Below are 26,444 nucleotides of genomic sequence, written 5' to 3'. Positions count from 1 at the left end.
TCCACTGTGTCTGTGAGGGCACTGAATTCCTGTGAGGTTGGACAACAGACAACCTGGTCTTCTGCCCTACTCTCACAGTCTCGCCATGGAGCACCTCCCTTCACCATGTCTCAGTTTCCCCATCTCTGAAATGCAGAAAGACTCTGCCTGTCCTTCCTTCCTTATGGGATTACTGTGACAGACAACAGAGGCAAAAGGTCTTGTGAACTGTAAGTCAGAGCAAGCATGAAGGGGAGGGGGGTTAATGATGGATGACAGTGACAGTGATGCCAAATATGCCCACTTCATCCCAGATACACAGCATCTCACCTTCCCCTGGGAAGATTCTCACTTCCTATTTCAGGGAGCAATAATTGACATCCCCTGTGCCCCACAAAGCGTCTGAGGCCTAGAGAGGCAACCATGGCCATAACAGCATGTACACTACACACATACTGCAGTCCAGAGTCAGTGCCACCAGCAGCACAGAGGCTCCTATATTAGAGGACACAGCATGGACAGTCATATCCAACAGCAGAGAGTCATGCTCAAGGTCACCCATATAGCACTGAGCACCCTCAGAGACACATATACATAATAATACAGGAATGCTCCAGCAGGAGAGACCCAGGATCCTCCCCAGCCCAGAGGCTTGATGCAGAGGTGTGTGTGTGTGTGAAGGTGGTGAGGGAGGCATGGGACCAGCTTTTCTCCACAAGTAACATGAGCAATTAGAAACAGCTATGGAGCCTGGCCGGTGTGGCTTAGCGGTTGATCCAGGAGATCGTGGTTTGATTCCCATGCCCATGCCCAGGTTGTGGGCTCGATCCCCAGTAGGGGGCATGTAGGAGGCACGTAAGAGGCAGCTGACCAATGACTCTCTCATCATTGATGTTTCTCTCTCCCTCTCCCTTACTCTTTGAAATCAGTAAAGACTTTAAAAACAAAAAAACAAAACAAAAAACAGCTATGGAGCTGGAGGAAGAGGCATAGATAGCCCCTTTCCTTTGTCTTTCTTTAAGGATCCCACCCCTCCTAGGTAACTTCTCTGGCTATTTATCAACTAGTACCTTTTCCTAGAGGAGCCCTCCACCTCCTCTGCCTCCCCACAACACACATGCCTTCCTGTTGCTTGGAAGCCTAGGGACTGGCCTGACCAGACCAGGACAGCTGTGCAGGCTGGGCTAAAGAGGATTTCGTGAGGGAGGAGGGGAGAGACAGCAAGTGCCTTGTAACCCCACAGGGGACGGTTCAGAGCACAAAGCCAGATGCCTCTAAGAGTCTGGGCTGGCTTGCTCTGGCGCCCAGAGCTCTGCCCAGAGCTGAAAATCCCCCACAACCCTATAGGCTAGGTTTGGGCTGGGCCTTCTGCACAAGCCCCAGCTGGCCCCAAAAGGGACTTTACTCCTGCTCCCATCCCCCTGCCCCAAGATTAGCCAGCAGACTGACAGTCCTGAACACAGAGGGTTATCTCTTCTGGACCACCCTTGGTGGAGCCAGGACAATGGGCCCGACCGCCCTGGCCATGGAGCAAAGACAGGACACCAGGGAGGCATCCCAGCATCCATTAGTGGGTGCCTTGTTGGGTCAGCCTGATGCTGGGCCTATCACAGCCTCACAACACACAGGAGAGGAGTAGTGTCACCTACCACTTCATAAGAGAAAATTGAAGCCCACGAGGTGAAATAATGTGCCTAAGGTTATGTTCAGCTGCCCAGGAGAAAGTAAGTGCACAGGCTCCCCAGGTGTAGAACCCTGCCCTGACCCCACCATGTATCTCCTCTGGGGTGGGACATCCCAGAGCAAGGGGACAGGAAGCTCCCACTCCTAACTCCGCTGCATCAGCCCCTCCTGAGCCCTGACTGGAGGTGGGGGGCGGGGGGAGTGTCCAACCACCTGCTGGGAGATCAGCTTTGCCGAGGGGCGTGTCTGCAGCTGCCCCTGAGGAATGGGACTGGAATGTCCCAGTTCTAAAAGAGGGGGCAGTGGATGAGGAGGGGCCCAGGAAGGGGGCATACCCTAGACCCCCTGCAATTCTTGAAGAGGCAGAGCCCAGTGTCCAACAATCCCTGCAGGAGTGATGCTCTGCCTCACTATGGCATCACTTACAGTTGCACAGCACTCTACAGTTTTCTTCAGCCTTTTCATTCTATCATCTCATCTCCACGAAAGCCACGTGGGGACAGGCAGAATAGTAGTTATCGTCACTCCATTTTACAGACTTGGAAACTGAGGCCCAGAAAGAGAAAGCAAGTTGCTCAAGAACCCAGTGACAGCAATCCCAACTCCCTGGGCAAGATCCTCAGGACTACATAAGGCTATCCCAGCCAGGGGTCACCACTGCCCTCCATGGGCACACACTGCTGTGTATGTATGTCTGGCCAGCTCCCACAGCAGCTTCTCCCAAGGGCCTGTGCAACCATGCTGGTTCGGATCCCAGTCCCCTTAGCCCAGAATCCCCCCTGCCTGCCCCTGGGTCAGGAAGAAATAGTGGCAGCACTGCTGCGTAGGGACTCTCAGCCCTGGAAGCAGCTAGCTCTAGAGGCGGTAGTGGGAGCAGGCCAGTCGAATTCATTCACAGTCTGGCACATACACACCCACACACAGCCACCCAGCACAAGAGCCCTGCCCAGGAGGGCCCTGGGAGGAGGCTGATCACCCAGTCCAGGATGGCCTCCTGCCTCTGCCTTCTCCCCAGGCCAACCAGAGAGAGGGTAAGGTGGTCAAGGCAGAGGGACAGCCAGGTCGAGCCCCTGGTGTAAAGGAGAACCCCAATCTGTTCTTGGGGAAGAGGGGTGCCAGGTGGAAAACATGGGTCCCAGTTCTATTTCTGTACACAACCAGAGCCCTGATTTCGGCTGGCCCTAGGTCAAGCCCTCACTTTGGCCAAAGGTTGTGGCCAGACAGGCACGGTGCTCTGGCCGCCAAGACCTGGAAGCATCGGGTACTGGGGTCCCTGGCTGCAAGCTGGCAGCTTCCGCCCGTACAGGGCAGGGGGTTGAAGGACGAAGGGGGTATTCCGGAGGGGGCGGGAGAGGTGTTTCATGGGGAAAGAGGAGAGGCGAACGAGGTAGGCATCCCTACTAAATTTGCTCCAGGAAGGCTGTGGCGGAGGCTAGGGCTCCCTAGAACTGCGGGAGGTCATCGAGCTACCTGGGGGACGGGAGGGGCTGTCTCTTCCAGGCGCCTCCCTGGGGCCTTCCTGGAGCCGTTGGGCTGGGAGACAGGCGGAGGTCAGGCTGCCGAGCCAAGGGCGTCTGCCCCACCCTGGCGCCGGCACGGGGGTCCCGACCGCGGCGTTGAGGAGCGCGCGTTCGCGGGGACTGCGGAAAGCCGCATAACCGGCTGCCCGCCCCTCCGGCGGAGCCTGTGGGTCGGTCCCTCATCCCTCGCCTCGGTGCCTCGGCGCCCGTAGCAGGGGACACCGGGGCGCACACCGCACCCTGGCACCCCCACCCACTTCTCAGACGGAAACCTTGGCCGGCGAGGGGCTGCGGCTTGGCCAAGGTCGCAGGGAAAGAGAGCCCTCGCCGCCGGCCCCACCCCCGGAGTCCAGCCCGGGCCCCCGTCTCACCCCACTCACCATGCTGGCACCCTTCCACACCCCTCGCGCGCTGCAGCTCCCTCGCGCGGATTTGAACCCTCCCTCCAGGGCGCCGGTCCAGCCGAGACTGAAGCCGGGCGGGAGCGGCTGGGCGGCAGACGTCGGGAAAACGCGAGCGGCGGGCGGGCGCCGGAGCCGGATTGACGAGGGAGGGACGCGCTCGGTGGCGCTCGCTCGCTGTCCCAGAGGCGGAGGGAAAACCCGGCCTGACTCACCGGCTCGCCGCCAGCCCAAAGCGTGGCCCCGGCCTCGGGAAGAGAGGGGAGGGGACGAGGGGCAACCCCCGCCCACAGCCAGCCAGCCGACCTGAGCCCCGCCCCGGCCCAGCAAGCCCCCTGCCGGCTGCGCCCTGAGCCGCGCCGCCCGGTGCGCGCGGGCTCGGCCACCCGCCGTCCGCTTCCTCGAGCGCAGCCGACGCCCCCAGAGCGGGCTCCGCCCGCCCGCCCCTCCTGCTCCAGCCTTTCCCTCTCGGTCTCCAGAGCCGCTTCGGAGGAGGCTCGTTCCGTCCATCACCTCCCTGATCCTCGCCATGTTCTCTCGGTAAGTATCATTACCCCCTTTTCAGGCTGAGCAAGAGAGTACTCCTGAGAGGTGGAAAGATTTACCCAAGGTCTTTGGCTCCGCAGCGACTGAATTGGGCGCTAAGTTTTTTGTTGTTTTTTTTTGTGTGTGTGTTTTTTTTGGGGGGGGGGGCGCACCAAAGCTTTCTAGGGACAGCAAATCCAGATGTATTCAGGAGCCAGACAATTTGAGTCGAACACTTGGATGTGAGACACTAGAAGAGATGGAAACAGAAATAGACACCTAAAGGCATTCAGATGGATAAAACGCCGTGTCTTCTTCAAAAAGTTAAATACGGAGTTACCTTCTGACCCAGTAACTACACTCCTAGGTATATACCCCAAAGAATTGAAAACAGGGACTCAAACAAGTACCTGCACACCCACGTTTGTAGCAGGGCCATTCACAATAGCCAAAAGGTGGACATGGTACAAGTTGTCCATCACTTGATGAACGGATAAACACATTGTGGTATATCCATACAATGGAATATTCTAAAGGAATGAAAAGTGCTGATACATGCATGCTACAAATGGTTGAACCTCCAAAAAATTATGCTAAGTGAAAGAAACTAGACACAAAAGGCCACATGTGTGATTCCATTTACACGACGAAGGTAAATCCACACAGACAGAAAGCAGATTAGTGCCAGAGACTGGAGAGAGAGATCAGAGGAGTGACTGCTTAAAGGGTATGGGGTTTCCTTTTGGGATGAGGGAAATGTTATGGAACCAGATAGAGGTGGTGGTAGCACAGCATTGTGAATGTACTGAAAGTCATTGCACTGTACTCTTTAAAATGGTTAATTTTATGTTATGCGAATTTTATCAATTAAAAAATAAAGACATCGAGCACTCACCTGTGGATCAGATTTGGGCCATGGGTCACCAGTTTGCCAATTTCCTGTCGACTTAAGAAACATCCAAACCTGTAGAGAACTGTTACGAGTTTATTTCAACCAAACTGCCGACATATGCCAGGAAGTAAGATCCCAAATGGAGAATAACAGTTTGCAATTTCTTCTTTGCATCTGAGATTAAGGAGGGGAAGTAGGAAAATTACCTGAAAGTGGGAGAGAGCAAGGTGGGGATAGGATTACCGCAGGTATTAGAAAGGGGACATTTCAAAGGTGTGTTACCCTAGATGCACAGAAACAATGGACTGGGCTGGCTTAAGGCTAAGATAAGCCTTTTACTATGAAAGCAGTTACATGCCTGGGGTGTGACTACCCACCATGACCTGCCTAGTTAGGAATTTATGATCAGATCACCCCTGGAAGGTTTCTTTCCAAACTTTCTGTTCTCATTCCTAGTAATGGAAGCGCCAGGCTCCAGAGGACTTGTCTATTTAAGAAAACTCAGCCCGGCCGGGCGTGGCTCAGCAGTTGAGCGTCGACCTAGAATCCAGGCGATCGGGGTTCGATTCCCGATCAGGGCACATGCCCGGGTTGTGGGCTCGATCAATGACTCTCTCATCATTGATGTTTCTGTCTCTTTCTCTCTCTCCTTTCCTCTCTCTGAAATCAATAAAGATATATATATAAAAAAAGAAAACTCAGTAACTACTTTGGTGTCAATCCTTGAGGAGCCCCCATTCTGGTAGGGTTACAAATTGTTAAAAAAAACAAAATTTAACTGAGTAAATTTGAAGATCTTTATTAAGCCATTCATGAATTAGCATCCCATCTAGCGACTAGAACGATTCTCTGGGAAGTTGTGCAAAATGGAAGGATTTTATAAGAAGAAAGATGGGGCAAGGGAGTTATTAGTGAAAAAAAAGAAAGGATTATTTTGGGGCCAGGACATCTTTTCTTTGGGGCAAGAGAAAGGAAGGGTTTTTATTATATAGATTGCCTCTTTCTATGGTGGATGGAGAGGACTTATGTGACAGATTATTTTACTGGTTCTTGACTAGGAAATTCCATACTGGTTGGTTAAGATGTTTCTGTGAGAGGTCGTGTAGATGAAAAAGTGGTTCTAATGGACAGTAAGACCTCACAGGGTGATCTGATCATAAATTCCTAACTGGGCAGGTCATGGTGAGTAGTCATGCCCCAGGCATATAACTATTTTAGTAAAAGGTTTATCTTTGCCTTAAGCAAGCCCTGTCCATTGTTTCTGTGCATCTAGGTTAACATATCTTTGAAATGCCTCATTTCAGACCACCCCTTCTAATGCCTGACTGCCCTCTAGAGAACACATAATCTTGTTAACTACCCTGTAATTTGATCCCTGCCTCGTTTTCTCCCACATTCATGTAATCTTTACTTTCCCTCCTTAATCTCAAATGCGTAAAAGAAACAGCAAACTGGTATCCTGAGGAGCATTTGAGATTTTGCTCCCCAGCATGTTATCAGTTCGGCTCAAATAAACTCTTATAAAAATTCTGTACAGGTTTTTAAAAGACCATATTTATTGATTGATTTGAGAGAGAGAGAGAGAAACATCGATTTGCTGTTCTACTTATTTATGCATTCATTGATTGATTCTTGTATGTGCCTTGACCAGAGATCAAACCCAGAACCTTGGTGTTTCTGGATGATGCCCTAACCAGCTGAGCTACCCAGCTAAGGTAAGAAATTATCTACAGGTTTTAATGTTTCTTACCTCAACAGCTGAAACAGCAGTTAGATCAGGTATCAAATCTAGGTTTGGTATTGTGGATGAAAAGGGAGCCACACACTAAACCTGACAAGCTCAGGGGAGGCCCACATGGTGGGCATTACAAACTCATACCTCAAGTAACCACCACATAGGATGGTCTGAAACTAAAACTTCCTAACTGAAAGCGAGTCCTGGCGGGTAGTCACATTCTGGGCGGAAAACTTCCTTGGCAAAGGTCAATCTTTGAGTGAGCTTGTCTATTGTCCTTTTGCATCTAAGATAACATACCTTTGGAATTTCAGACCCACTTTTTCCAGACCCCTCAGGGGACAGTTTCCCACCAGATCACAGAACCCCCATTGTTATCTGTTGCCCACATGCCATGTCTATATGCTGTAAATGTTCACTATTCTGTACCCACCAATGTAAAAGACGTGTGTCTCAGCCGGGCCGGGGGGGCTCAGTGCAGTGGGGCAAAGGCAGACTTCCCAGTGAGTGCAGTGGGGCAAAGGCAGACGTCCCAGTGAGTGCAGTGAGCTTGGAGCCCTGGGGGTGGGACACGTCAGTGGGAGAAGAGGGCACAGGCAGCACTTTGGGGCAGCCCCAGAAAGGCCTATTGAAATAAGTGTCGGGAGCTTTTGAGGTGTTGAGAGGGGACTGTGAAGGGGCAGGTACACAGGCCCTGTGAGGTGGTCCAGGCAGGGATTCCCGGTTAAAGGAGCCTCAGGGAACAGAAACTGGCCATGGAGGGCAGGGGCACTGAGGAGAGGAAGAGATGGGGGGTGTTCATGAGATGATTTGAAAGAAGAATTGACTTGTTCGGGCAAGAAATTACATGAGGAGGAAAGGATGGGAGTTAAAGATAAATTCTATGAAATCTCAGATTCAGCTCCTCCCTTTTCTGTTGTTATAAATACTGTGACTGTTCTCAGGTCTTCTGACTTCCAAGACCAGTGTGCAGGAGGGAAAGAAATCAGAAGACGCTGTGGAGCCCAGAAATGTCAAAGACAGAAGAGGGGAGGGCAGGAGGGTCCTGGCTGGGTGGGATCCCTAGAAAGTGGCTGCACACCAGACAGGGCAGCGGCAGGTGGAAGTGGTGGGTAGGGGGTGGGAGTGCAGATGCAGGGGGCTGGAGTAGAGAACAGCCTGGCTCCATCCCTCTAGCAGAGTTGTCATTTAAAAAATCAAAGCTCAGCCCTAGCTGGTTTGGCTCAGTAGTTAGAGTGTCGGCCTTCGGACTGAAGGGTCTGGGGTTCGATTCCAGCCAAGGGCACATACCTCAGTTGCATACTCAATCCTTGGCCCTGGTCAGGGTGCGTGTGGGAGGCAACCAATCGACGTGTGTGTCTCTCACATTGATGTTTCTCTCTCTCTCTCTCTCCCTCCCTCCCTGAAAAGCAATGGAAAAAATATCCTCTGGTGGGGATTTAAAAAAACAAGCAAAGCTCAGGTTCCCAGCCCCCACCAGCCTGGACCAGGCTACCTGTCGCCCACTTCTTACACAGGCTCCAGACTCTAGGCTGCTAAGAACACTCCCTTCCCCAGAAGTTGGGGAGCTGGCCTGGCAGATGCTCCCTCTTGTCTAGTTTCTCTGAGCCCTTTGAGGTTTTCCTTAGGGAGTGCAAAGCTGAGGGGATCAGCTGCCCCAGGGGAGAAGCAGTTTTTATTCCATCAGTGCCTCTTCCTCCCCCTCCATGCACCCTGCACTCTTAAGTCCTCCTACGCATATGAGCATTGCAAGTATGAACCTTAGGGCATAAACCATAGTGTTAACATTGAACCCTTGGGTACTTCTATCTGTCCTCCTCTGATAGAAAAATTGAGGTATAGAGAGGGGACATGACCTGTTGCTCCAAAACGTGTCTCAGAGCTAGTTCCCGGCAGGGCTGGGGCTGGAGGCTGGGCTCTTGTCACCTAGATTGGTGCTCAGTCTGTTTAGCTGCACTCCTCTCCACGCAGGCTGCCTCTTGTTCTCACCTCTGTCCCCTTGGCCTTTTGCTTCCTACCTGCCTTTTTGAGGCCTTTGAGAGAAGAAGGTGGGCTGGGCAGAGGTGGGCAGTCAGATTCCAGCAGAAGCCAGGCCTCTTTCCCCCTCCGAACACTTGTCTGGACAGCATGGGAGAGGCCAGGTATGGGGATGGGGCAAGGGGACTTTTACACAGTGAACTTTGCTCACCTTGCTGAGCCCGCAGGGCAGACACCCCTGCCTGGGCCACCTTCCCCCAGACTTGGCGTTCTCATGGAGTTGGCTTAGGAGCCACACTGCCCAGATGCCAGGAGGTGAGGCACTGCGGGCACCAGGCCAGGGGAAGGGAAACCAAGTTCCCTGGATGCACCCACTTCCTGAATCAGCTGACCTTGGACAATTTAATTTTTCTCTCTGCACCTCAGTTTTCTCTCAAAAAGGGGCTCATAATTTGGCTGCGAGGGTGAAGTGAAGCATCCAGGGCCTGGCCAATGATTGGCATCTGTAAATGTTAGTTTACCCTTCTCCTCCCTTCTCCCTTCTCCCTTCTCCCTTCTCCCTTCTCCCTTCTCCCTTCTCCCTTCTCCCAGTGGGGAAGGTTTGTCCGAAGAACAAATGCCTGCCGCAGAGTCTGTCCTGAAGTGGCCGGGAAGGCTGTGTGCCGTCCCCACCCAGCACACGCTCATCTGGAGCCTGTCTCCTGGGCTCGGTAGTATGTGCACCATGCTGCCTGCTAGTGGCCAAGACTGTAAAATTCTGGAACCACCGTGGAAAGTAGCAATTGCCTCCTTTGCTCTGGCTGCCACCTCTGGCCTCATCACCTTTCTCCTTGACTTTTGCAGTAGTGTGCCTGGGCTCCCTACCACCCAGCCGTCACCCACTCTGGGTGGTAGGGAGCCAGAGGGCACTTTCCAGCCCACACATTCTGTCCCTACTCTCTCTGTGCTTGAGAGGTGCTGTCCCAGCCTCAAAACTGGTCCTGCGGGCTCCCTCTTTCCAGCCTGGCCCTGCTGCATGTAGGGGACTGCCTCATTGTCCCTATCTGTAAGTGCCGCTTGTTGGAAGAACCTAAAATGACTGCCTGCATCCTGTGCTGCTTCAGCAGCACTTACTTGTCACATGTCTGTCACCCCTAGGAGACAGGGAGTTCTGAGTGCACAGGATTGGACTCCAGTCCACGTTTAGACCCCCCCAGGGCCTCTTCCGTGACATGAAGTTCACCATGCTCAGCTCCAACCCACTGTCTGCAAAAAACCCACCACCTTATGGCTGCTTTCTAACCAGGGCGATGAGGGTGAAGAAAGACGGTCCTGCCTCTAATCCCGGGTGTATAACTTCCTGGCGACTTCTCTGAGCCTCAGTTTCTTCATTCATAAACAGGCAGAATAGCTGTGAGTACAAAATGACATAAGCCCAGTGAAGGAAGGACTTGACAGCTATGTCCTTCAGCCACCCTTTACTACTTGCCCTCCCCTGTCTTCTTTGGTCCCCTGAAGCTGGTCAGGCCCCAGTCCAAGGGAGGAGAGAGGAGAGCAGGGTGTCTCTGGAGAGAATTTCAGGCCTTGCAAAGAACAGGCTAACAGGTAACTCCTGGTGCCCACTCTAGCTCTTGCCAACAGCTGCAAGATTGTTCTAAGCCCAAGAGCTGTGTCGCCGTGGGGCATTGTGGCCGTCAGGGTTGAGGCAGTAGGACCCTGCTTGCCTGCCCTCACACCTCACCCAAAGAGATGTGCCCCACACCCTAGGGTGAAAGTGGACTCCTGGGATCTAGACTGCCCTCCTTGAGTCACCCTGCTGGGGAGAAGCCTTTGTTCACCCCTGCTGACCCCACTGCCTCACCTCCCTGGTGACTGGGGCAGCCCCAGGCCTCAGGGTGGGGGAGGGAGCTGAGAGCTGCCTGGTTTTGCTCAGGTGCCTGCCCTGGGACAGAGAGCTCAGACCTGCAAGAGCCAGCCTGGACTACAATGTGACAGCTGCCCCGGAAGTCCAGGCAGTCCAACTGGCCCACTGGTGGGTCACCAGAAACCTGGCCTGCCCCACAACCAAGCCCAAGACCAGCTGCCACCCTGAGTGGTAGCAGGGAACTTGTTCTGGAATTTGAGAGACCTGGGCTCCATCCCCTGGGTGCAGTGATTTATGGCAGGTTGGGGGTGAGGTGTAGGGGTGGGGAAGTCAATGGCAAGAGGAAACAGTTGTGGAGATCAGTTGCACAACAACGTAAATGTGCCTAACACTACTGAACTGCACATTTCAAAATGGTTAAGATGATAAATTGTATGTTCTGTGTATTTTACCACAGTAAAAAAAAAAAATTTTTTTTAAGAAAACAAACTGTACTCTGAAGTGAACTTGGATTCTCATATTCCAGAGTTAACTGAAAGGTGCTGGTAGTGGGTGAGCCTTTTTTTTTTTTAACAAGGACTTTACATAGATTACTTATAAAGCTTAATTACAGACACTTCCAAATATGCACAAAAGTGGAGAAAAACCTCCCATGTACCCATCACTCAGCTTTATGATTTTATTCGTCTCCGTACAAACACTCCCTCCACACGCCTAGCCCCTTCCCTGCTCCAAGATTATTTGAAAGCAAATTCTAGTCATTATGATATTTCATTCATCAGTATTCAGTGTAGGCAAACATTTTAAATTGTAATGTGCGTTTGTTTTAGGGTGGGTGATTTTAGGGTGCGTTTGTTTTAGGGTGGGTGATTGCCTAAAACAAAGCTGAGGAGTTCAGACCCCCAAGTTTGGGGCAAGGCCTCTGGCAGGCGGGCAGGGGGGAATCTGCTTTGCCCTTCACCAGCCCTGTGCCACCTGCCCACTGACATCCCTCTCCTGAGCGAGAACAAGGAAGCTTACTCCTCTCTCCCCCTCAAGGGAAGGCCAGGAGAAGTGATCTTTGGGGTTACTCGTGAACTTCGGCCTGTGCAGAAAGATGGCTGAGATGCTCAAGTCCCCTGCTTCAGCGCCAAGAGAGGGGCACTTCCCATGGAGTATAGGAGCCACAGGCGTGACCAGTTAGAACCTGGTCTTGAGGTTTCAGCCACCCGGCCACCCATGCACCTCCTCACTTATGTGTACACCCAGAGGGCCCCTCACCTATCCTTCTATCCATGCCCAGCCAGTCAGCCAGGCTGGGTATAACCCTCGTGGGCCCTGGCACATGAAACACAACAGGCCTTGAATGTCTGGAAATCAGCCCCATTTCCCCTGTATCTTCTGCTGAGGCAGAGGTTTCTGGGCTCCTGCTGTGTTCGGATTCCTCCACTGAGGAGATGTGCCCACACAGCCCACCTGGCCGGCTTCCATCCCCAACCCAAAGCGGGCCCTATTCACAGAGTCATGTGACTGCTGCTGCTTGTACCCAAACATTCACCCAGCTCCACCCAGGAGAGCCAGACAGGCTGGCACACACCCTGCTCCACTTGGCACTGCCACACCCCCAACCCTCCCTCCTTCCAAACTTACCAGGGTGGCAGCTTCCTCCCATTTGCTCCGCCTCCTCCAAGATCCAAGATCTGGGCCATACACGGATCCTCAGGGGTCCTCAAGGTCTTCCACGCACATGTCTGTCATGCCCTTGGCAGGTCCAATAGCAGGATGAACACAGGATTGCGTGTGCAACGTGGACACCAGGGAGTTCTGACCCTAGACCAGCCTTTTACTCTGCACACAGCTGCCAGCCCCAGGTGCCTTACTAGGCTAACAGGGACAAAGAGGGCACCAGAGGGGGCAAAGACCAACCCTCGTCCCTGGGTTAGTTCACCAACATGAGCTAGTGGGGAGGTGACACAAGCCTAAGGAGCAGCTTATTACAGGTCCATCCTTTGGCAGACAAGTGTTTACTGAGAGGAACTTCTATGAAAGAAAAGGGAGGGAGCAGGATTGGGCAGGGGGTGCCACCAGGAGATGTAGACCCCAGTGGCTCTGCATGGAGCTCCAGGTCTAACTGCTTATTTGTGGACCCCTCCCCATTGGGCAGAAAAGGCCCTTATCCCACCACCTTGCTCAGTTGCTGGTCTCCAGAGAAGAGCAGGACCTTCACCTGAAATTGAAGGTGGACCTAGAAGGTGCTAACAACTGTGTGCTGTCAGCCGCTCTTTCTTTTTTTTTTTTTTTTTAATATCTTTATTGATTTCAGAGAGAGGAAAGGAGAGGGAGAGAGAGGGATAGAAACATCAATGATGAGAGAGTCATTGATCGGCTGCAGCCCGCAACCCGGGCGTGTGCCCTGACCAGGAATCGAACCCTGATCGCCTGGATCCTAGGTCAACGCTCAACTGCTGAGCCACTCCCGGCCGGGCTCAGCCAGACACTCTTTGCAGCTGGGTAGTGAGGACTTCGTTGCAGGGGTGCATCACCTTGTCCCACCCAGGCCAGACTGTGTGCCTTGGGCTGTACACATAAAACCTTTAGAATGGAAGTAGGTTGATGGTGAGGCCATGGCCTCCTAGACTGTTAACCCCCAGGAGGTGCTCTGCATGGTTGAATGAATGTGTGTGTGAACAAGCAGATGAACTCACCCTTCAAGAATTGGGTTTTAGTGTGATTCTAGAATTTGGCATCTGGGACCTGCACTCACACTGAGTCCTGGCCTTTATTCGCTGTGACTTTTAACCTGCCCTAGACCTTCACTTCCTTATCTGTGCAATGAGGGTGATGGTGCCTATTGTGAAACTTAAATGTGGTGACTTTTCCAGAAGCCTGGTATAGAGTAAAATCATATGTCTACATGATCTTCCTTATTGGAACATAAAATATCACCCCATACAAGGAAGGGGACAGGCAGAGCATACTACAGAAATATTAACAGTCAGTGTCTTGGGGTGACTTTTTTTAAGTTTTGTTTTGAAATAGTTTTAGTCTCAGAGAAAAACTTACAAAAAATAGTAGAGTTCATTATAGCCTTGACCCAGCCTTCCCGTAGTAACATCATACAGAATTCAGTACAGCGATAGCAACTGAGACATTAACAGTAATACTACAAATTGTAGACTTCATTTGGATTTGACCAGTTTTTCCACTAAGACCCCTTTCTGGTTCAGGATCCAGCCTAACGTCCCACATGGCATTTAGTTGTCATGTCTCCTTTGTTTCCTCCAGTCTTTCCTTGTCTTTTGTGACCTCGCTTTGTGAAAAGTACTGGCCAGGTTATAGAGCGTCCTTCTGATTGTGTGTGTCTGAGGCCGGGCAGTGTGGGGAAAGATGACAGAGATACGCGCCCTCGGCCGTATGAGGGGCTGCAAAACACCACTGCCCCTCATCACTGGTGACTGTGCAAAGGCCTCAGGACACGCTAATTCCATTCACTTCTGCTTTGATTGCCAAGCTACAGTTGTCTATAAAACTCCACAGATATTACTTTTATGACAGTCAGTCTTCAGCTAGATTGACCCACATAGTTACCTCAGTTTGTCCACATTCCTTCCCGCGTCCACGATCTCCCTTTCAAATCATTATTCTGTTTTTGTCTGAAAGTCTTTAGCATTTGTTTCTTCTCAAAGGATAGTTTTTTGGAGTATAGAATTTATAGAGTAAAGTTGGCAGTCATTTTTCCTCAGTTCGTTGAAGCTGTTGTTCAACCACCTGCTGGCTTCCATTTTTGCTTCTGAGGAGTCACACTTAGTCTAATTCTGTGACTCAGTCAGGTCTCACTCGAGTACGCTGCAGTAAACATCCCCTGAGTCTCCTTAGCCTGCAACAACAAAGGTTTCTTTCTAGCTCACTTTCCATGTCCTGTGTACGTCTGCTGCAGCTCCCACTGGGACATGCCAGTCTCAGCAGGGGGAAAAGAGCCACGGCAAAATAATATGATGGTTCTTAAAGCTTTTGCTGAGAGGTGGTGGCAGACATGGCTCATCTTCACGTGCCATTACCCTTGCGTGTCATTGGTCACAGCCTCAGGTCAGCAGGGTGGGAAAGTACTGGCCTTCCACAGAGCTTGGTGGCAAATAACTGGAGACAGAAATGCTGTTACCACACTGTGGCTTCTTTGAAGAGTACTGTATCACTTAGGGTCTACTCAGGAAAATACAAGCCACGCCAATTTTTTTCAAATAAAGGAAATATAATATACAAGGTGGATTGTATATGCAGATTTTGGAAGCCTGAAAGAGCAAAGAGGATGCTGCCTAGATAGTAATTAATGGAAGCAGTTGTCACTCAGAGTCTTGGGAGAATAAAAAGGAAGAGATAAGGTTAACAGGACCTCTTGGAGGAGGACCCCCACTGGGGCCCTGCTGGCTTGGGCTATTACCTGTGAGGGGTTCAGTGTAGCTGGTGCTAGGCGTGTTGAAAGGAGCTAGAGATTCCTGAATTAAAGTCCACAAGAAGTAGAGACAGGAAAGGATCCCATTCTCCCTCCTACTAATCTTCCTTTAGTGCTTCCCTTTGGCAGAATCCAACAGGAAGTCAGCTGGCAAGGGGGCCTGGGAAATGCGGTTTGCAGACCCTAGCCCCAGCATCACAGAGCAGATTATGGAAGGATGGGCTTAGAACCTGAGAGAAAAGAGGTAAATAACTGGCACCGTTACCTATCGTTTTCCTCTAGATGCTTTCACTATTTTTCTCTTTGTCTTCGATTTTATACATTTTCACAATGATGGATCAGGGTGTGGATTTCTTTTTATTTTGCATGTGATTCATTTGAGTTTTCAAATCTATAGATTGATATCTTCTACCTATTCTGGAAAGTTCTCAACTATTATCTTTTCCAGTATTGCATCTGTTCCAGTCTCTCTCCTCTTCTGGGTCTGCAATTAAACATATTTAAGATCTCATTGTAACTTCCATATCTGTAACCTTCTGTATTTTCCATCTTTTTGTCTCTCCATACTTGTTTCTTTAAATATATGTTTTTATTGATATTTAGAGAGAGAGAAAGGAAGAGGGAGAGAGAGAAAAACATCGACAGAGAGCAAAACATCAATTGGCTGCCTCCTGCACATGCCCCAAGCAGGGACTGAACCCGCAACCCAGGCATGTACCCCTACCAGAATGAAACCGGCAGTACTTCCATGCATGAGATGATGCCCAGCCTACTGAGCCACACTGGCCAGGGCTGTCTCTACATACTTCTTGTTAGATTGTTTCCGCTGCTGCTGCTTTTTTTTCCTCACCCAAGGATATGTTTTTATTGATTTTATAGAGAGGGGAAGGGAGAGGGAGAGAGAGAGAGAGATAGAAACATCCATATGAGAGAAACATTGATCAGTTACCTCCCTTATGCACCCCCACTGGGGATGGAACCTGGGTATGAGTCCTGACTGGGAATTGAACCCTTGACACTTTGGTGCAAGGAACTATGCTTCAACCAACTGAGCCACACAGGCCAGAGCCTTCTTTTTTTTAATTTTTTATTTATTGATTTTAAAGAGAGAAAAAGAAGGAAAAGAGAAAGAAAGAAACATTTATTTGTTATTCCACTTATTTATGGATTCATTTGTTGCTTCCTGCATGTGCCCTGACCAAGGAATCAAACCCGAAACCTTGGCATATCTAGACAACACTCTAAGCAAGTGGGCTACCAACCCATAGCTAGATTGTTTCTCTTGACCAGCTTTCCATTTTAATTCATTCTTCAGCCATGTCATATCTGCTGTTAAGCCCATTCATTGAGTTTTACATTTTGGTTTTTAGTTTATTTTATTCCTTTTTTGCATATGCTATGTAATTTTATAGTTTCCAGTTCCTTGCTGAAGTTTTCAATTTTGGCATTTAACTTCTTGAACATAGTAAGTGTAAGATTTTTTATTTTTTTAGTCTGGAGTTCCTCCAGCTTTATTTCTGTTGACTATTATTTCTAATGGCTTTAGCTCAAAGAATCTTGCTTCTTCATGTGTCGGTTTTGTGTGTGTGTGTGTGGTAAATATTGTGTGTGTGAAATTATTTGCAGAGATAATTTGAATGGGGTGATTTTGTCATTCACCAAAAAAGAATTTTCTATCGCTTTTGCCAAGTGCCTGGAGGGATGAGCAAACTGAGATCACCTTAGTTCATACTTAGGGCATGGTGTTTTCTGGAGCACCTTGATGACTCAGAGTTAGACTGCCATTCAGGCACAAGTTGATATGCTTTCAGTTCACCTTTATTTCTGGGGTACAGTCCTTTGTGGGCTGAGCCCAGTGTGAGGGGTGATTTATCAGTCCCCCACCCTTGGCAGGCCCCTGACTAATTTTTGTCTCAAGCCATGAAATGCCACTAGAAGTGAGCTTGGCCTCTCAGCAGCCTTCACTTCTCAGGGTCACCTCTTTGGAATCCTGTTCTCTCCTGGACCTTTGCACAATTCCTCACTATCTTGTTAGTTCTTTGACACTTTTAAGAATGTGTGTGTGGGGGGGGGAGAGAGAGAGAGAGAGAATTTTATAAACATTTGACCAACTCTTTCAGCTGTCTTCAGCACGAGGTTTTATCACGAGGTTTTATTGAAGGTATCTAGTCTGCCTTTTACTGGAAGAGAGGTCTTGGTTTGCTTAACTATCAGTGTGGAGGATGGATCATGATGCAAGAGTGGTTTTGGGGAGACCAGTTCAGTTAATCCTTGTGGCAGATGCCATGAGCCTGGGTGAGGGCATTGGAGCTGGAGAGAGAACAGATTTGAGAGGTATTCTGGATGTTGAGTTGATGGGCTTGGTTTTAGATTCTGTGTGGGGATGAGAGAGGTAAGGAGGCAGATGTCCCAAGTTTTTGGCATGAGTAATTGAATGGGTGATGGTCCCAGTCTCAGACAAGTGTCTGAGAGGAAGAACAGTTTGGTGAGAGGTCAGCAGATTGGCTTTGGGAATACGTATTTGATGAGGCCTTGGGATGTCCAAGTGAGAATCTTTCATGGGGCAGTTGCTGGTTTGAATCTGGCTTCAGGCAGAAATATATAAAGTGCGAGTCTTCAACATGTGTGGGGCATTTCAATTCTGTAGTTTTCCGGAATGGAAATATTGTAATTAGAATTTTTGCCAACACTAGTGTGTTTTTTTCCCTTGCATCAGTAAGGGATTTGGGGAATAAATTGCATTACAGTAAATTAATTTCTTCATAAAAATTTTAAATTCAGCATAGTCAAACCTTTTTTTTTTTATTTAATTTTTTTTTGCCCAATTTTTATGGGTATCAAAGTTTTTCAGTTTAATTTTATTCAATCTAACGTTTAAACAAAATAATTTTTAAAAATATATCTTTATTGATTTCAGAGAGAGGAAGGGAGAGGGAGAGAGACAGAAACATCAGTGATGAGAGAGTCATTGATCAGCTGCCTCCTGCACGCCCCCCTACTAGGGATCAAGCCTGAAACCCAGGCATGTGCCCTGATCAGGAATTGAACCAGAATCTCCTGAATGATAGGTCGATGTTCAACCTCTGAACCATGCGGGCCTGGCTAAACAAAATCAATTTCTTTATCCATCAGTTTGCATTTCCTTTTCATGACTGTTATTTCTACTAAGTCCCATCCCCTGGACCAGGTTTTGCAAACCTCAGTTACGTTAAGAAGATTTGATTTTTCAGACATTTCAAAGTCAGTCATAGGCCTGTGAAAGATTCCTCTGCCATATGGGGAAATGACTCGGCACAGGAATCCAGAGGGGTGCCCTCTGAGCTCTATCTCCAGAACCCACAACCTTGGATTCTTCTCACACAGCTCCAGTCCCCTCTGCCCTCCCTCTGCTGGAGCCCAAGTTGTATTTCAGCTCCAGACCCAGAAAAACAGCAAAACCAGGAGGGACCTCTCCAGGTCCAGCAGCAATCACTAATGACCCCCAGCCCTGGCGCCGACCAGTCAGTGAAGACCAAGACCCTGAAAGGATACACCTGGAAAAGCTGATGAATATCCTGTTCAGATCCTTCCCTAAGACTGCTCCTAAACTCTCAGCTTTTAAAACCCTCAAGACAAAAACCCCAGGGCTCCTACCCTTCCCAGGAGCCTGCCCTCACCTTTCCCTTCCCCCTCTTCTTCCCTCACAGCCAAGCATTTCCTAGTCTCTAAGTGACAGTGAGCAGTGACAGCTCCTCCTCGGCTAAATCCCTGAACCTGCCACCAAGGTGTCATTTTCTCTGACTCTCTAGTGAGTTGACAGCCCCTCCTTGGCTCACTTCTTTCACATAATAAAAGTACTCTCAAAATAAAAAAAATTAAAAAGGAAGTCAATCATAAATTTTACTGTGTGCAGGTTCAGCTGTTGTCAGTTTTATTCTGTGTTGTTGGTTGGAAGAGTTTGTCTATATTTCCTAGAGAATGTGGGAGAAATTGGAAGAGTTTGTCTATATTTCTTAGGGAATGTGGGAGAAAGTTTTGAGCAGTGTATAACACAGAAATGAAGAGAGAAATTAATAGTTGAAGAATATACCAAGAAATTGGGAGACAGGGAGGGAAGATGGGAGAAGAGGAGGGAGAGAGAGAGGTGGGTGGGGAAGGGGGCCAGGAGAAGATGCACTGTACAGCAGGTCAAAATACCCTTGGGGTTTAAACAGGCAAGGTGGAAAATTGCCCTGCTTCAGTCCTCAGCAGATGGGTGGTCACTGAAGCCCAGGAAGAGGGAGGTGGTCTGAAGAGAGAGCAGGGCTCAAGATCAAGGCGGGAGGGCTGCAATATGTGAAGGCAGATCAGGGAGGAAGGGGAGCCAGCAGGGCAAGACCGCAGAGAGGGAGGAGGAAACCTGGTGCGGACCCCCCCCTGCACCCCTCCTGCCGTTAGGGTCCAGTGCTGAGCAGATCCAGTCAGGCTGGGCGCCCCGTGTGCCACGTGCTGCGCCTGGTCCAGTGGGTGCAGCAGCCGGAGCAGTGCTTAGGACAGAGGACCAGAGGCCCGGACTCTATACAGCAGGAAGTGTTTGGGGTGCTGGAGAGGGGCCTGGGGCTCCTCAGTGTTTCTGAGCCCAGCCTGAGAGTCATCTTGTAGGGTGGCCTGGGGCAAGGGAGCAGGGTGCAGGCACCTGGGAGTCAACAGACCCTTTTGTCCAGGATGGCGGTGCCAGTCAGGGTTTATAGGGCTGAACTGTCCTCACCAGGTACCCCAGCCAGGCCCCTGATGCCCTGTGCCTGGCCCACCCCTATGACCACCCGACCCCCACTCCCCACATGTTCAGTTACTTGTCAAGTTCCACCACCATAGGACCCCTCTCTAGGGTGGCCAGATTTAGTGAATAAAAATACAGAACACCTAGGTAAATTGGGACTTTAGATAAAAGAGTTATTTTAAATTCCACTTTTTATTAGTAAAAAAACAAAACAAACCACACACAAAACAAAAAAACACCTGTTTATCTGAAATTCAAACTTAACTAGGGCTTTCTGTATTGTATCTGGCAACCTTACCCCTCTCCTAGCTCTCCCCTCCTTTCCATCCCACCCCTAACTCAGGTCCACCTGAACAGCCAAAGCCCACTCCTAGCTGCTTCCACTCACGCCCTCCCTAGGCCATTTCCACATCAGTCACCAGCTGACCTTGCCAACTAAAACTGGGAGGCTGCATACTGAACCTGTAAACATGGTTTGTTTGGTGGTGGTGGTGTTTTCAATCAGGAAATTTCACTATAAAGACTGGCCCGGCTGGGATGGCTCAGAGGTTGAGCATTGACCTACGATCCAGGAGCTCTTGGTTCGATTCCCGGTCAGGGCACATGCCTGGGTTGCAGGCTTGATCCCCAGATGTTTCTGTCTCTCTTCCTCTCCCTTCTCTCTGAAATCAATAAAGCCATATTTTTTAAAAAGAAAAGAAAAAGACTGCATTTCTGGCTTCTCTTTTTAAAAATGTGGAACTGTTATCCACTTTGAGTCCAGTTATCCCTCTTGGCTTCATGACCCAGAGCTAAGAATGCCTCTCCTTTGTGAAAAGACCCTAGTCTCCACTTCTCCTGTGTCCTCCTGAGTTAAGGTTCAACTCCATAACCTGCCCTTGTCCTGTCTGAGCTTTTGACCCTGATCTGCTGAGGTCAGATTCCCCAACCTGACATTCAAGGCCTTCCCCAATCAGGTGACATCTCCTCTCTCCCACCTTCTTTCTCTATTCAGTTCCTTTTCTCACCTCCCTCTTTTGGCCAACGGAATGCTGGATGGCTCCTTAGCATGTCCCATGCTTCTGGCCACCTGGTCCCTGTACCCACTGCCCTGCAGGTGATTCTCCTTCCTGGGATCATAGCCTGCTCATTCATTCCTGGTCCAGGCCACATGGACATCTTCCAAAAGACCCTCTCTTTAATCTCTCCATTGGAAGGTGCTCTCTGCTTTCTTCTCTGGCCATTCACAAAACCATCATTATTTGCATTACCAGTACTCCCTCAGCAGGCCTGCATAAACACAGGCAAATAGATTCCTTCACACCCAGGGTCCACTCTGTGGCTGCTGGGGAGACAACAAAGAGAATGACTTTGGAGAGCTCCAGGGGAGTGTGACAGAGCTCATGGGAAGGAGAGGCCCTTCCCTGACCCAGGCTGTGGGCAGGGCTGAGAACAGGCTCCCTGCAGAGAAAACACTCAACTGCCTCTGGCTAGGAAGAGGCGTTGCCTGCATGTGGGAAATAACCGGAGCCAAGGCTCCAGAGTCTGACTGGGAGTGGCCCACCTGCAGCCCCGAAGCCTTTCTTCCTGGGAAAGTGGGGAGGGACTGAAAAGGAGTGGAGCCGGGTCACTAACTGTCCCTGAAAGCCAAGCTCAAGATTTTTTTTTTTTTTTAATATATCTTTATCAGAGAGAGAAAGCGGGGAGGAGAAAAATAGAAGCATCAATGATGAGAGTCACGGATCCACTACACGGATCCTCTGACCCAAGTTTGCCGGTCTCCATGCCCAAGATTCTTTCATCATTTAATTGGAAGTATATGAGTAGAAATGTGAAAGAGCCCAGACAGCATGTGGATTCAGTGTTCAGGTGTTCATAGTAACAGCTCATGTTCACTGAGCCCTTCATGTCTGCCCACTGCTGCCCCAAGCCCTAGACATGAGTCACCTCATTTATTCCTCAAACACTCTTTGAGGTCAGTCTGTCTTCTCCCCATATTACATTTGTGGTATTGACAAAATACAAGGGGCAGAAACCACCTTGGGCTGACACAGCCAGGGACAACCTCAGGAGGGGGGAAGCCGAGCCAAGGGAAGATGGGGGGGGCATTCCTGGAGGAAAGCCTAGCCTGAGCAAAGGTATGAAGGGAGGGGCCCCAGTTCTATCAGAAGAGGGGAGGGGAAAAAAGAAGGGAGAGACTGAGGGGGCATGTTCTCCAGAAGGAGCCAGACCTGGCTGATTGAGGTCTCACCATAGTAGATCTTAGAGCAGGGTCTTGGGTGATGGCACACACTGGGTAGTGGTGAGGAGGGCTGGAGAGGTAGAGGCAGCTGGCTGGTCAAGACAGTGGGCCTGAGCCTGGTGAGAGATGGTGGAGACCTGAAATAGCGGACATCAAGAGGGAGGGGATAGCCCGGCCGGTGTGGCTCAGCGGTTGAGCATCAACCTAGGATCCAGGAGATCGCGGCTCGATTCCTGGTCAGGGCACATGCCCAAGTTGTGGGCTCGATCCTCAGTTGAGGACATGCAAGAGGCAGCTGATCAATGACTCTCATCACTGATGTTTCTATCTCTCTCTCTCTCTCTCTCTCTCTGAAGTCAATAAAGGTGTTTTAAAAAAAGAAAAAGAGGGTGGGAATAGTTTTCCCAAGTTAGGATGGATGGGACAGGTTACCCACTACCTCTGAGTGTGGCATCCAGTTTTTGTTGGTATGTTTTCAGGTGGGCAGACCAGAGGTTGCATACTAGTGCCTATAGGTTTTGTTTTGCCTGCACAGTGTGTTTTTAAAAAGTTAATTACTGAGTTAAAAAATCAGGACATTTCAAATGCAAATTTAAATTTCCTGTTTCTCCTGGAAAATGAGGGATCTGGCAATGCTGTGGCCTCACTTCTGTGGGGTAACCATTGGCTAAAACTAAAGTGGCTGTTTCCACCCAGCCAGGGTGGCTCAGTAGTTGAGCATCGACCTGTGTTCCAGGAGATCACCGTTTGATTCCCAGTCAGGTCACATGCCCCAGTAGGGGGCATGCAGGAGGAAGACAATCAGTGACGACTCTCTCATCATTGATGTTTCTCTCTCTCCCTTCCTTTCTCTGAAATCAATAAAACATATAAAAATAAATAAATGGGCACATACTCTTTGTCACAGTCCCTCCCACTCCCTATTGTGCTCCACCCGTCTTACTTACTGATGTCATTTGCTTGGCCCCCATAGGCAGTGAGTCTGCAACATTGCATTTGGATAAATTGGAGCATCTTAGGAGGAGAGGCCAGACTGATTAGTGACTTGAAAGCATATCCTGTGAAGACCAGTTGGAGCAAAGGGGGATATTTGGGAAGATTATAGCCTTCATATTTAAAGAGGTAAGATCCAGGAGAGTAGGCAGCTCTGTTCTGTGAATCCCCATAAAAAAAACTACAGCTCGTGAAAATGTGAGTGTGGGGATGGAGAGGGGAGGCAACGGGGAGGCTCATTTCAGCTTGACCTAAGGCTGACTTTGGAACATTGTAACTGTTTCAAGATGCAACAGGTAACATCAGGAAGAGGTGAGCCCCTGGCACAGATGTGGGGGCCGTGTTTAGGCTGAACCTGGGTAACGGCTTCACCACAAACATTTAGAGGAAATCCAAATTTTGAGTGGGCAGCTGAACGGCGTGCCCTTTGCGGTTTCTTCCAGCCTTCCAGGGCCGGATTCTGTGCCCACAGACTGGGTGCCAGGTTGAAGAAGGAAGGGCACAAAATGACCCCTGCAGTGCTGGCCTGGGAGATAAAAGACTGCTTGGCCTGCTGCTGCTAGAAGAGGGAACTGGGGAGGAAACAGTGCACGAGGGACAGGATATTACTTTTTCCTGTGTGCAGCAGCGAGAAAAGCAAGGGCATTGGGTCAGAAGGGTTGGGTCTTTTTACCTTTCTGTGTCTCTGTGTCTTCCTTAGTAAACGTCTGTCAGTGTGATGAGGAGGGTTTAGTGAACACACCTGGAAACATGTGGCCCAGCGCTTGGTTGGTAGAGGTCCCTGGATAAAGGTGAGCGCCCTGCCCCATACTCCAGCCTGAGGGGCTCCACTGGTCCTGGATGGAGCAGGTGAAAGGCCTGGGTTCTGGTCTAGCCCACACGGCCAGGAGTCTGACATCTGCTTTCTTTCTGTCAGAGGGAGAGGCACGTTAGATGACCTCTAGGGGACCTGCCAGCTCCAGGCCACCTGATGCCCTGACAAGAGTCTGGATGGGTGAGCTCTCTGTCCAAGTGGGACAAGCGGAGGCAAAAGCAGTGGCTGTGGGGGGCTTCTGGCGGCAGCTGCTGTGAATGTACTTTCCTAGATGAGAAAGGGGGCTGTGATGTGACTTATAATAAGAAATACATATTTGGTCTTCCTCCTAGTTCCTGGCACAGAGTTCCTAAAACCCTTGGAATTTCCTAAATGATAAGCGATAAATGTCTTTTGTTATGTTAGTAAAGTGACTCTTGAGCCCCACCTAAGGATGGGGGCTGGTTCTAGGAGAACCCACCTTGTGATTAGAGGGTTGTAACCTTCAGTCTCACCCTGACCTCCAGGTAGGAGAGGGGCTGAAGGCTGGGTTGTAACGGTGAAGTACTCAGCCTCCCTGGCCCCACCTTGCTCAAGCCTGCTGCGTTTGATGCTAATCATTAGAGGAATTCTGCTTGCGTCTCACGGTTTATTTTTCCTTTAAGAACAGCCCCCTTGCCTGGCCGGTGTGGCTCAGCAGTTGAGCATCGACCTATGATCCAGGAAATCTTAGTTCCCTTCCCTGTCAGGGCACATGCCTGGGTTGCAGGCTCGATCCCCAGTAGGGGGCGTGCAGGAGGCAGCCGATCAATGACTCTCATCATTGATGTTTCTGTCCCTCCCTCCCTCTCCCTACCATTCTCTGAAATCAATTAAAAAAAAAAAAAAAAAAAAGAACAGCCCCCTTGCCAGAAGGTGCCTCTCCTGAGGAGGTGGGGAAATATGTACAAAAATAATTATTATTTATCAAAGATTTGCAGAAGCCTCAAGACAATTTAGATCAGCAAGGGTTAACAGACTGGGAACAAAGAAATTCAAAGATTTCACACTCTTCCTTGGATCCCTGCTGGCTCCCAGATGTCTGTGGCTGTCAATGACCTTTTGCCCTTCCCATTTGTCCTTTGACATTAAAGAAGTGTGAATTCCGGATTCTCTTAAGATGGATTTAAGGAACCTCTAAGGCCACCATCTTTACCATTAGAGCCTTCTCGATCAATAAATCTTTTCTTACTCCAAACTCTGATGTTTTGAATATTGATCTTTTTAAAGTGTCAGGCACATGAACTTTTGGACCAGTAGTAGGATTGTTATTGGTGGAAGTGGAGTTCTTGGGGTGCCTGGAGGAAAATAATTTCCTGAGTTTCCCGGGGAAGGATAGGGTTTTGTGGAAAGCTTTATTGATGATGTAAAATTAAGTGGGTTCTCCTCCAAGGTCCCATCTCTGTCCGTCTCACCATGGAAGAAGTCCAATCTTGTCTTCAGCAGGGCTGGAATTAAGGCCACTGCCCAGAATTTCTGCTCCATATTATAGTCTAGTCCAGTATCTAGCCAGACTAGACAGCATTCCCAGCTGCAGTCCATTGCTTTCTGCCCTGCTGACCTTCTATACCTGGCCCTTCAGAATACTCCCCTTTTTCCAGACCCCTCGGGGCACAATCACCCACCAGAGCACAGACCACAGAACCCTCATTGCCATCTTGTTCTCCAGAATACCATCTTTGTGCTGTAAATGTTAATTATTAACTATCCTTCCCTATCCAGTAGCCCAATGGTTAGAGTTTTCCCAATACCCCAAGGTTGTGGGTTGGATTCCCAGTCAGGGCACATATAAGAATCAATCAATGAATGCATAAATAAGTGAAACAACTAACCTATGTTTCTCTCTCTTTCTATTTCTTTCTCTAAATTTCAATTAAGCCCAGCCAGGCGTGGCTCAGAGGTTGAGCACCGACCTAGGATCCAGGAGATCAAGGTTTGATTCCCATCAGGGCACATGCCCGGGTTGTGGGCTCAATCCCCGTGCAGGAGGCAGCCGATCAATGGCAACTCTCTCATCATTGATGTTTCTATCTCTCTCCCTCTCCCTTCCTCTCTCTAAAATCAATAAAGATATATTTAAAAAATTTTTTTCTGTTTTACTTTTTATCCAGTCTCAAAGATTTCCCCCTTTGCTTTCTCCTGCCACCCTAATCTATCACCAGTGGATTTCAGGTTAACCCCCCTACATCTTTCCCTTTGATTCTGATGTTAAAATAAGTGGCAAAACTGTCATTTTTGGTAAGATTTTCTCAATCCATTGAGATTTTGCAACTGTTGTCAGTTTGGCTTTAATAAACTCATCATAAAAATTCTCTACAAGTTTGGACATTTCTTATGTCGAAAGAACCCAGAAGACACAGTCTGGACCAGAGTAGACTGAAATGCTGAGCTAAAATGTTGGCACCCCAGCCCTGCTGGGTGGCTCGGTGGCTGAGCGTCAACCCATGCACCAAGGGGTCGCTGTTCAGCCCCAGTCAGGGCATATGTCTGGGTTGCAGGCTTGGTCCCCGGTGGGGGGCATGCAGGAGGCAGCTGATTGATGTTGATTCTCTCCCATGATGTTTCTATCTCTCCCTCTCCCTTCCTTTCTCACTAAAATCAATAAAAATAAATAAGTAAATAAATAAAATCTTGGCACCCCTACCCTACCCATGTGACTTGTGAAGAAGATGCACT

At 49.5% G+C, this 26,444-nt stretch overlaps 1 long non-coding RNA gene across 1 annotated transcript; it reads left to right on the top strand.

Moving 5' to 3' along the window:
* Positions 1-4,039: 4,039 nt before the first annotated feature.
* On the top strand, positions 4,040-25,891 carry LOC148093236 (uncharacterized). Its single transcript, XR_015714361.1, has 4 exons — positions 4,040-4,123; positions 6,652-6,715; positions 15,098-15,228; positions 25,647-25,891. It is a non-coding gene; the product is annotated as an uncharacterized LOC148093236 (long non-coding RNA).
* The last annotated feature ends 553 nt before the right edge of the window (positions 25,892-26,444 follow it).

This window comes from Miniopterus natalensis, chromosome 4 (assembly GCF_054644295.1).
Source record: "Miniopterus natalensis isolate mMinNat1 chromosome 4, mMinNat1.hap1, whole genome shotgun sequence".
NCBI classification, from domain to species: domain Eukaryota; kingdom Metazoa; phylum Chordata; class Mammalia; order Chiroptera; family Miniopteridae; genus Miniopterus; species Miniopterus natalensis.
This window is presented reverse-complemented; position numbering and strand designations above follow the sequence as displayed.